This window comes from Triticum urartu, chromosome 2A, assembly GCF_056163025.1.
Source record: "Triticum urartu cultivar PI428250 chromosome 2A, HENAU_Tu73, whole genome shotgun sequence".
Lineage (NCBI taxonomy): Eukaryota > Viridiplantae > Streptophyta > Magnoliopsida > Poales > Poaceae > Triticum > Triticum urartu.
The window spans coordinates 321503753-321514985 of record NC_141874.1 but is presented as its reverse complement, the minus strand read 5'-3'; the positions used below and the strand labels follow the sequence as shown (position 1 = coordinate 321514985).

At 45.2% G+C, this 11233-nt stretch overlaps 1 long non-coding RNA gene across 2 annotated transcripts; it reads left to right on the top strand.

Moving 5' to 3' along the window:
• The first annotated feature begins 4394 nt into the window (after positions 1-4394).
• Positions 4395-6010, top strand: LOC147984975 (uncharacterized). Of its 2 annotated transcripts, XR_015615087.1 has the most exons (4): positions 4395-4650; positions 5138-5172; positions 5431-5609; positions 5692-6010. It is a non-coding gene; the product is annotated as an uncharacterized LOC147984975 (long non-coding RNA). The 2 variants fall into 2 exon arrangements; XR_015615088.1 differs by lacking the exon at positions 5692-6010 and having other exon boundaries at positions 5431-5632.
• Positions 6011-11233: the final 5223 nt, after the last annotated feature.

Here is an 11233-nt window from a genome sequence, read left to right as displayed (position 1 = left end):
TCACATGCATATATACACACGCACGGTCTCTACTAGCCCTTTATACGCGCGCACACACACATATATATATATATATTGGCACTATTCTGATTCTGGGATCAGAATAGTTATTTGGATCACGACCAGCTCTATATAGAGAGCGATCGGATATTCCCGAACTTGCAAAACCAACAACTAAAAAAACACCCACACACTAGGCCACGAACTGCCCACTCTCCCACCCGACCCCCCTTCCCCCCGATGCCCTGCCGCCGCGGCGACCTCCCAGACCCCGCTGTCGAGCAACCTTTTGGCGCCGCCTCCCCCTCCTCCTGGAACCAGCGCCACCGACCTGCCTCTTTCTGGCGCGCCGACGACCTCGCCCCGCCCCAACCGACGCCGCATCCTTCCGGCGCGCCGCCGACCTCGCCCCAGCTCGACCGACCTCCGATCCCCCGACCTCCCATCATCCTTCGCCGGCGACTGCCGGACCTCTGCTGCCGCGCGCCTAAGCTCCCCTTCTTCCTTCTCCTTACCCTCTCATCGGTGCAACAGCGCCCAAAATCCTACGCGCATCCCGGCGCCGCCACCGGGGCCTGGAACCCCAGATGCCGTCACCGGTCCAAGATCCCGGCGCGCCGCCACAGGGCCATGGAATCATGTGCGCTACCGCATGGCCCTGGATCCCACACGCCGCCGCTGCGCGAAAGGATCCCCACACGCCGCCGCCTACCCAAAGCGCCTCCACTGGCCGACAGCTCGGCGCTCCACCAGTCCCAATGCTGCATCCAAGGTGGGCTGCTGGATCTCGTCCCCTCCTCTGCGTGGAGCCCTGCTGGAGGCCCTCCTCCTCGACAGGATGCCGTCCACCTAGGGCCAGTGGGAGCAAGCCACCGTGGCTCACCGATGCTCCGGTGAGGTACTCCAAATTATCTCTACTGCTTTGGTGAGGCCACCCTCCTCTCCCTACAGTAGCCTCAAACTTTCCCTCATCACAGAAGAAGTTGAGTAATGTGGCACTGTTGTTGATTGTCTAGGTTGTAGTCCAGAAAAGTTTTGGACAGAAGTTCAAGTGATTCTACTCATGTAATTTAGAGATATTGATGTTGATGATTATGTAAAAAAATTTAACAGAAGTTCAAAGTTTGAATGAAAAGGAAAAATAGCTCCATTTTAAGAAGAAAGCTGAAAAAACCATTGTCACAGGGCCGACCATGAAGGTCTGATGTTGAGAAGGTCAGGTACATGATGCATCTCCGGCCATCCTAGCCTCGTCTTCTTCCTTCTCTCCCCGCCCCTGATGGAAACAGAGGAGGGAGCAGGCGAGGGCACTGCCGACGACGGCCGGCCTGCTCCGGCTGGCTTCGGCCAGGCGGAGGCCATCGGAGGACGCGGGCAGTGTGCCGCTCCCGCCTGGAGCAGCAGCAGCGTTGGAGAGGGGACGGGGCATCGGTGGCTCGCGGAGTAGAGGGCTTGGGCGGCTCGGCCGATCCTTGGGGTCACGGCCACACTGACTCCAACGAAGAACGAAGAGGCTGGGGAGGGTCACCGGAGCACGGGGAAGACGTGGGCCAGGTGAGGGAGTGGAGGGGTGGCTCGGGTCGGACAAATTTGAGCGGAGCATCGCGGCGAGGCTTCGGCCATGGGAGGGCAACGAGAGCTCCTCGAGCTCGGGGAAATGGCTAGGCAGGACTAGAGGAGGTGCAGGAGGCCAGTGGTGAAGCAACACGGGGTCGAGCTGGCCTTATATAGGCGGGAGAGAGGGGTGACGCACTGTCGTCGCCGCGGACGCGTGGCCGGCTCCGCGGACGTGTGCCCACGCGCATGGGCTCGGAGGCAGGCAACGAGGCAAGCACAGTGGAGGCTCTACGGGGTAGAGGAGGCCAATGGAGCGTAGCGAGGATGACGACATTGACGAACAGAGCCAAACCACCACTGTGCTCTCGTGGGCGTTCGATGGCGAGCGTCAGTGAGCGTCGATGAGGGGTCTTACTGAGAGGGGGAGAGGTCTAGGAGGACGGCGACGACACGGTAAATCTGTTAGACATGCTCGTTCTCGTTGAGACGCCGAGCAGAGGATGGGCCCGAGCAAGAAGTCATTCTGGACGTGGCCATTGCACGCCAAAGTGGTGGTCACTGCGCAGACTGGCTAGGAGAAGATGCCAAGGGTTGGCAAACGTTGTCTAGGGCATAGTCCATCCAGGGGAGGTTGCAACCGTGGTGGTAGATCGATTAAAACTGCTCTGGTTAAAAGGTAATCACCCTCTAAAGTTTACTACAGTAAATTTGGGTGAGAACTGCTGAGCAACAGGGATTTTACTGGCACCAAATAGTTTGTCTGGGGTGATTATCTATGGAAGCACTATGATCCTGGAGGTTTTGGGGCATAATGGAGCACAAACTAATATAGTTGCTTTGTAACTCACATTATGGGCCCAGAATCAAGATCATGATGGTTCACTCACATAGAGTAACCACTTGAGGTAAAATTTGGCAAGTCTTGGTGATTTGGCTAGATAAAGGTGCTATAAAAATTTCATACCAATTGGTTTTATGAAAATGGTACTTGCTTCATAGCTATTCCCTCTGTCCAGAAACTTGCAAAAATTCTAGAGAAATATTGGCTAGGTGAATTGATCCCAAATTTGGTGGAGAGAAGTTATTTGGGTAGTAGAATGATCTGGTAAATTTTCAGGCAAAATGAAGTAATATAAAATATACTTGCTTCACAACCTGAAAATATTGACAGAATCAAAGATTTGATGTGGTGCTCACATAGATCAAGGGATGGAGCTACAATTTGGATGAGTGAGATAATATGAGCACATGAAGGAGTGTGCACAATTTCAACTCATTTGGATAACCCTAGATAGCACTTCCTTCACAAATGTTTCCCTCAGATAGGAACTTTGAAAAATCACTGAGGAAGTTTGGCTAGGCAAATAAAGCTGAATTTTGGCATTGGACAATTATTTGGATGATATATCATTCCCAAAAAGTTTGGGGGCAAATGGGCAAAGATAAATAGCACTTGCTTCACAATGTGCCATTTAGGAGAGAATAGGAAGTGAATTTATTGAGCATGATGAGAAATATGGCCAATGAAATATTTTGCCATATTTGATGAAGATATGACCCAAAAAATTTATAAGATTTATTTGGGTATTTTTGGATGGATAGAAATATAGGTTGCTTCACAACCTAGGGCAGATAGGATTATTCCTTTAATAGAAAAAGGAATATTTCCTACAAAAAGGAATTAGGGTTTGGTCAAGCAGTGGAGTGACATGATTTTGACAAGGTTTTGAGAATGATGAGCCACTACGGAGGGGAAATGAGGATGATTTCCCCAGTGACAAGGCCATAGAACCACTCCAAAAAGAAAAACAGAGCAAAAACCAATAAATCAAAAAGAAAAAGAGAAGGGCCAAAATCCAGGCTGTTACACCAGCTAAATCTTACCAATACCACTTGGAACGTCTATGATTTGTATGGTTGATGTATTAAGCATGTTCGTGCCTTGTTTATTTCAGTATTGCATACTATGTCATGTTCAAATATAACCGTGTGCAGCTCAATTTCACCAATACCAGCAACAAACTTACAATACATGACTCGGGATATCACTAGAGATGTTGCCCATTTGCTATTTTTAGTGGATGCTAACCATGTTGTACTTAACATGCATGTCCATGTACCTACGCAGGGACATAACGGCCAATGTTATTGTTTGCCGTCGAGGTTAGCTGCATCCCATGTCTTAGAGTATTTCACATCTTTTGTGCAATTGCAGTTTAACTTCTACCATTTACTGGTTGCTGGTAGCTACACATGTCAGTGCCATTGATCCATGCTTCGACCCGGAGGAATAGCTCGCCTTCGCCATCGCTTACTTTGGGCAGGCTCTGGCCAAGATGAAGTGCCCCAACAACTACCTCTCAGGACTTACCAAGTATGTACTCACCAGTTCAATCTTACCAATACCAGTTGCAATTAATGGCTATGTTCTGTACGGTCGATGTATTAAGCATGTTCTAGTAAACATGCCTAACACGTTTTTGCTACTTTCCCTACCTTTTTATAGACATCTGGGCATTTTATGCTCTGGCATCACCTACCTTGTGATGTTTAACTATGCCAATTGCATTTTTATCAGTACCGGTTTCAATGTCTATTAAGCCTCTTGCAATTAACAGTTGAGTCCATTTTTAAACAGTTGTATTTCAATGGCTACAAACTTACAAAACATGACTTAGGATGTTGTTAAGACTGTTGCAATTAATAGATGTATCCATTTTTTAATCTGTCCATTTGCTACCATGCTACTCTCCGCAATGAAGATATACTAGAGATGCTGCCCATTTGCTATTTTTGGTGGATTCTAACCCTGTTGTACTTAACATGCTTGTCCATGTAGTTACGCAGGGTCATAATGACCGATGCTATTGTTTGCCGTCGAGGTTAGCTGCATCCCATGTCTTATAGTATTTCACATCATTTGTGCAATTGGAGTTTAACTTCTACCATTTACTGGTTGCCTGTAGGTACACATGTCAGTGGCACTGATCCACGCTTCGACCCGGAGGAACAGCTCGCCTCCGTCGCCGCTGACTTTGGGCGGGCTCTGGCCAAGATGAAGTGCCCCAGCAACCACCTCTCAAGACTTACCAAGTATGTACTCACCAGTTCAATCTTACCAATACCAGTTGCAATTAATGGCTATGTTTTGTACGATCGATGTATTAAGCATGTTGTAGTAAACACGCCTAACACGTTTTAGCTATTTTCCCTACCTTTTTATAGACAGCTGGGCCATTATCTGCTCTGGCAACACCTGCCCTGTGATGTTTAACTCTGCCAATTGCATTTTTATCAGTACCGGTTTCAATGGCCATTAAGCCTGGTGCAATTAACAGTTGTATCCATTTTTAAAGAGTTGTATTTCAATGGCTACAAACTTACAAAACATGAATTTGGATGTTGTTAAGCCTATTGCAATTAACAGTTGTATCCATTTTTTAATCCATCCCTTTGCTAGCGTGCTACTCTTTTGCAATGAAGATATCACTACATATGTTGTCGTTTTATTACCATTTGCTATTTTTGGTGGATGTTAACCCTGTTGTAGTTAACATTGGCTTTCCATGTACTTATACAGGGCTACAATGGGCGATGCTGTTGTTTGTCGTCGAGGTTAGCTGCATCCCATGTCTTGTACACCATCTATTCCTAAATATAAGTATTTTTAGAGATTCCAATATAGACTACATAAGGAGCAAAATGACTGAATCTAGATTCTAATCTAAACTATATCTATAATTCTATATACATCCGTATGTAGTTCATATTGAAATCTCAAAAAAAAACTTGTACTTACGAACATAGGTAGTTGTATTTTACATCATTTGTGCAATCTCAGTTTAGCTTCTAACATTTACTGGTTACTTGTAGGTACATATATGAGCGGTACTGATCCACGCTTCGATCCCTTTTGCGTATGGGGCAATTAGATATTCATGAACTAGCGTCAAGTGAGGAAGCTAAGAAAGATTGTTAGGTGAAAGAAACAGGTGATTGGAATTAAGCTCTTTATTTACACTTTGTCCAAGACAGTAGTGAACTTTAGGATGGTAAGTAATGTGTTTCCTTTTCCCCTTGCCCACAACAAGTTACTCTATTAGACCTTAGTATCTGATATTTTTCTCTTTTCAGTGGTTTTCGAAGCTATTTACTAATGATTACCTTGCAAACTACATGACCGGAGTGGAGGCAACTAAGGTTAAAGTATATAATTCATGCTACCATGATAATGCTCTAGAAGTCTTCCATAAGGCGGTGAAGGATGGGCGGGCGATCGTCACAAGGGGTTGGAAAAAAGTGGTTCGTGCATATGGCATGCAGGAAGGCACATTATGGGCATTCCGCTTCTTCAACACCGTCGGCAGTCAAAATGATTTACACTTGTCGTTTCATCTTTACCACCTTTAAATATTGTGGTTCATCATAGTTAATTGCTGCCTAATCTTGTAATTATTGAACATATTGTACTGGCAATTTTATTTATGGATTCTTTGTTGAACCATTGTGCTGAGAATTTGAATTGCATGTTTCATATTTCAAATTTTCCAATTGGAATAATAAATTACAAGTGAAAATAAAAATATACAGGCGCTAATAAAATAATGTGCACACAGTTAGAAAGAAAACAACATGTGTGATGTAAAAAGAGAACAGATATTAATGGAACTTTACAAATGGTTCTGGCAATAAAAGCGCTTGTGATGGATAGTCCAATGCCACACATTTTTCTACATCAAATCGTGTGTGATGTAGTTCATAAAAGCAAACAGTTAACCAAGGCAGAGCGTGTGTGATAGTCACACCTTTCACACGCGAGCGTATACATAAAACTTTGTGGGATGTACATATGAACGGAAACATATTCCCTGGATTGACTATGTGGGATGTACATAAGAGCGGAAACGCTTTCCCTGGATTGACTGTGTGGGATGTACATAAGAGCGGAAACGCTTTCCCTGGATTGACTGTGTGGGATGTACATAAGAACATAAACGTATTCCTTGGATTGACTGTGTGTGATATACATACCTACGGAAATGATTGGGTTTCGATGCCTCGCCCGATCGCACACGAGCTCATTTGGTGTCCCAGGAGGGCCTATCCCCAATGATTTCTAGGTTGTGTGGGAAGGACCCCCCTATCGCCCACACTCACTTGGCGATGGTTCCAAATGCCGTCATGGAAAGGGGTTAAAAACCGTTTGAATAGCACTGACGCGTACCAGTGCCTAGGCTATGTTACTACTCGCCCCTTTCCGGTTTATGGCTCAATTTCAAAATGTATCCAACCAAGGTAGACGGTGAGTGGTGGAATTAATTTCGTAGTTTGCACAAGTAATTAGTACGCTCGTTTTTCTCAAGAAGTTATGTTTACCAATGCATTAATTACAACGAATGCATGCATGACCACTAAATTTCCATGAACTTCTACATGCACTGGTGAGTTTTCTCTTGACACTACTTGCATCGGGTGATTTAACGCACCTCGAAATCCAAACATGTGATGGTACTACTACTAGTAGAATTGAGACTTATAAAATGGAAAAATGAATTTTTTTAGATGAGCCCTATAAACCGGAAAGGAGGGAGTAGTAAGTAGTACTACCTCCGTAAAATCAGATTTTCTCAAAACTAAGTCGCTCAACCTTTATTTTCTTGTTTCCCTTCCCACCTCGTTGCCTTGAACAGACTATGCCAAACTCCCCTACCTACCGCGCGGGAAAAGACCCACCCATGCCTTTTTTAGTTAGGGTTTGTATCGATGGATTGCGCGAAGCAGCAAAAACCAAGCCTTGTCTTGTACTCCTCCGTCGATGCTCGCTTTCATGAATTTTGTACTTCCTCTCGCCGACATGTGGGACATATAGCAATCGGGTCGACGTGTCATGCACCAAATAACAATGCAGAACAGTAGGGCGCGCACCCTAGTCGTAGCGCCCCAGTAGTACTAATGAGCAATGAGACGTCAAATCACAATGCCGCACCTTCCCAGACGGACGAAGCAACCATTATTTCACACTTCGTTGAATCCGCTTCGCCATCATCTCCTTCAAGAAAACCACGTATTTCTTCTGCCATTGTTCTGCCTCAAGAGGGACGCACATCGTCGTGGTACATCATGACATGTGGGACCGCATGACAGGCCATGCCTACCGCTCGGTAAAATCACCTCATTTTTACTACTTCCTCTGTATCGGTTTACAGGGCATGCACGTCGTTCTAGGTTGAGAATTTAACTGGCTATATATGTGATGAGCAGTATATGTTTAGAAACTACATCCACTTAAGAATCCAATGATATACTTTTTGTGACATAGTAACTCATATTTAGTTAGTCAAATGGATGACCTAAAACTACGTGCATGCCCTATAAACCGAGATGGAGGGAGTAGTATCTCTTTAGATCAATATAGCCAGGATTCACCAAGGAGCAAAACCAAGTGGTAGGATGCTCCTGTCGTGTTGGCATAGCAACTCAAGCAGGGTCAGTCCGCACACGAAATTTGCGACACACTTAACAGGACCCCTTTGGCCGACATGTGGCTCATCCAACGTCTTGTTCCACGTGGGATGCACCAAATTATAGTTCAGAGCAGAGCTTGGACTTGGAGGCACCCCGTTCATAGCACCGCAATAGTAGTAAATGAGCGATGAGGGGTCAAATCACAAAGCCCCACTATTCTCCCATTAAGTTGGACGGACGAAGCAACCATCATTTCACTCTAGGGCGCAAGAGCATAAAGAAAAGAGAAAACCAATGATGCGTGCGGCAGCTACCTAGGGCACCCTAGGGTAGGAGCCTCCACTACAAATCTATTTTTTGAAAGCACCTCCACTACAAATCCGCTTCTCCCTCGTCCTCTTGAAGAAAACCGATGATGCGTGTGGCGGTAGGGTTTGTAGGAGTACTACGGCATGCAGGGCCACGTCGTAGTAAACGGGAGAGGGATTGAGTTCAAGTAGACGCCTTAATATGTGTGGGCCGCTTAGTTTTACGGGAGCGAGGCATCATTTTGGGTTCGGGGACCAGTGGAGATATACGTACAAAACTTTGTGGACGTAGGTTGGACCGAAAGGCAATGATGCATGGGCCCTGCATTTTGATATACCCACGGCCGCGTGAAATTTGCTACTCTACTGAAAATAGTGCATAAAAGTTCCTCCAAAAACATCTATAACTAATGTGAAGTGAATGTATGCTTAAAATTAAATTGTAATACTCCCTCCGTCTAGGTGTATAAGTCATCTTAGGTTTTTTGCTAGTTAATAGCATTGCATGCAATGAATTAACCACTTCATGTCATGTTTGAAAGTCTCAAGCCATTGAAAGCATGCACGGCCCACATCTCTTATTGGTTGATATGTCACGAAACAAGAAATGAGGAGGGAGTTAATGTACCGTGCCTAAGTGTTTTGGGAGTATTTGGTTTTCGGAAGATGACTTACACACCTAGACGGAGGGAGTACAAAGAGAAAAAATGAATTGCAGTTAAAAGAATGACATTTCTAACAAAAATGTGAATGTGAACTACATATGTGTGCACATGACCAACACATACATTGTCAATACAAAATCTAATGCAAGAAATAACTTATGAGTAACATGCACAAATTGATGATGTGGTGCTTGCATGCATAGAGTACAAAAACAATGTGATTTATGACTTGCATGCATGACGTGTTCTTGTGCCATAGTTGCATGTCTAGGGAAAAAAGCTACTAGTGGGTTGTACTAGCTATTTAGGAATGGAAGATGCATACATGGAAGTTGTAGGGAAAGAGATGACATGTATTTTAATTCCTATGAGTAGGGATTGGAAAAGAGATGTCATTTGGTTCACATCATAGGAACTTTTCTATTGAATCTAGAGATGACATGTATCTCAATTCCTATGAGGAGGGATTAGAAAAGATATGTCATTTGGTTCACATCGTAGGAACTTTTCTATTGAATATACGCTAATGTTTATTTTCCTTTGAAATTGTGGGAGTATAGGAATCCATTCATATGAACCAAGTGGCTTTTAAGCTATAAAAATGATATCATGTTTATTTTCCTTTGAAATGTGCAGTATATGAATCTATTCCTATGAACCAATTGGCTCTAAACGAAAAAATCCTATAAAAATCATATCATATAGAGTTCCTATGATATTCCTCCACACCAAAGGATGGTTGAATTTTCAATAAAGCTATATGCACTGCATTTTGGAATGGAGAGAGGACCATACGACAGTTGCTAACACTCACGTGGAAGATTTGTGTGTCGGAGGAGTGGCTATTCTGTTAAATGACATGGCAAAACTAACAATGTAGGATGCCGATCTAACGGTTCTTACGCGTTCGTCGAGAAACGGCTTTTGGAGAACGTTTGTCAGATATGATTTATGGAGACATGCATTGCATTCATACGTGCCCCCTCTTTCTCACGCACACACGCACCCTCACGAGTCACAACTCTCCCGAGTCCTCTCCCACCCACCGTCTATCTGCAGGTAGACATCACACACATATGTGCTCTTCAGACCCTACCCTCAGAACTTCTAAAAAAACAAAAGGCATCGCGCACCTTTTATTTTAACTCGCACGTCACACACTTATACTATTACTATTGTGGTGAACATTCTTTGGGCATAGTATATTGTACTCTCACGATTAGAACCGGTGCACGCACACACTAGTTCTCTCACACCCACTCGCGAGTACATGTAGGAGCGCATTTTTTTGAAGCTGGTACAACAAAATGACTCCACTATATATATAAGCAGGAGCCTTAGCACTTAGTTTACTAGGGTTCCTCTCTTTCACTCTCTCATGATCTCTAGATCTAAGCAAGACATAGGTATACACACTCTCTCTCTGCTCATGGCTGGTCACAAATCTGGCCGGACCACCTCGATCGGGGCAGGGTGTAGGTGCATTGTTCACGCTGTCATCGGCGGCGAGGGAGGAGACCAACGGTTGCCCGCGCGTCCCGATCGGCGGCCATGCCGTTCTCTTCGAGAGAGGCCGGCTCGGGAGGGCCTCTAACCCCTTCTTCCTCCCTGCAGTATTGTGGCCAAGATGCGGCCTCCTGACGCCGTCGTTGCCACATTTCGACGACCCTCGGGTATATATTCCTTCGAAACCTACCTTGCTCTACTGCCCTAGCTCCCCACGTGGTTGCGTCTGGATCTTTTTCTACTACCGCCAGCTGTTCCAAAGCCACCTAGACTTCTACTATTATTAGAGGTAAAGTGTGACACCCCGAGACCGTTGCGCTAGGTGTCTTCCAGTTCTTCGCCGTTGTTGACATGCCTTTTGTTTGCGTGTTGCATCTTTCCATGCCATCATGTGCATAGCATCATCATGTTTTCAAAACTTGCATCCGTCCGGGTTCTTCCCGTTCTTTCCGTTGTCCGTTCTGAGCCCGTCCACCGTCGCACCCGCCCGCGGCATGTCCGAAATATTATTTTATAAGTGGCCGGGAAATGTTCTCGGAATGGGTTGAAAGTTGGCATGCTGTGTTGTTATGTTGTCAGTAGGCCTCCTGCCAAATTTCATCGCATTCGGAGTTTGTTTGATTCCCCAACAGATAACTATAGCGACAATATAGTCGGTCAAACGTCGTACGTTTTCGGTCTCTGAAAACTGCTGTCGGGCCTCTCCTTTTATTCTCTCCTCTCAGCACAACT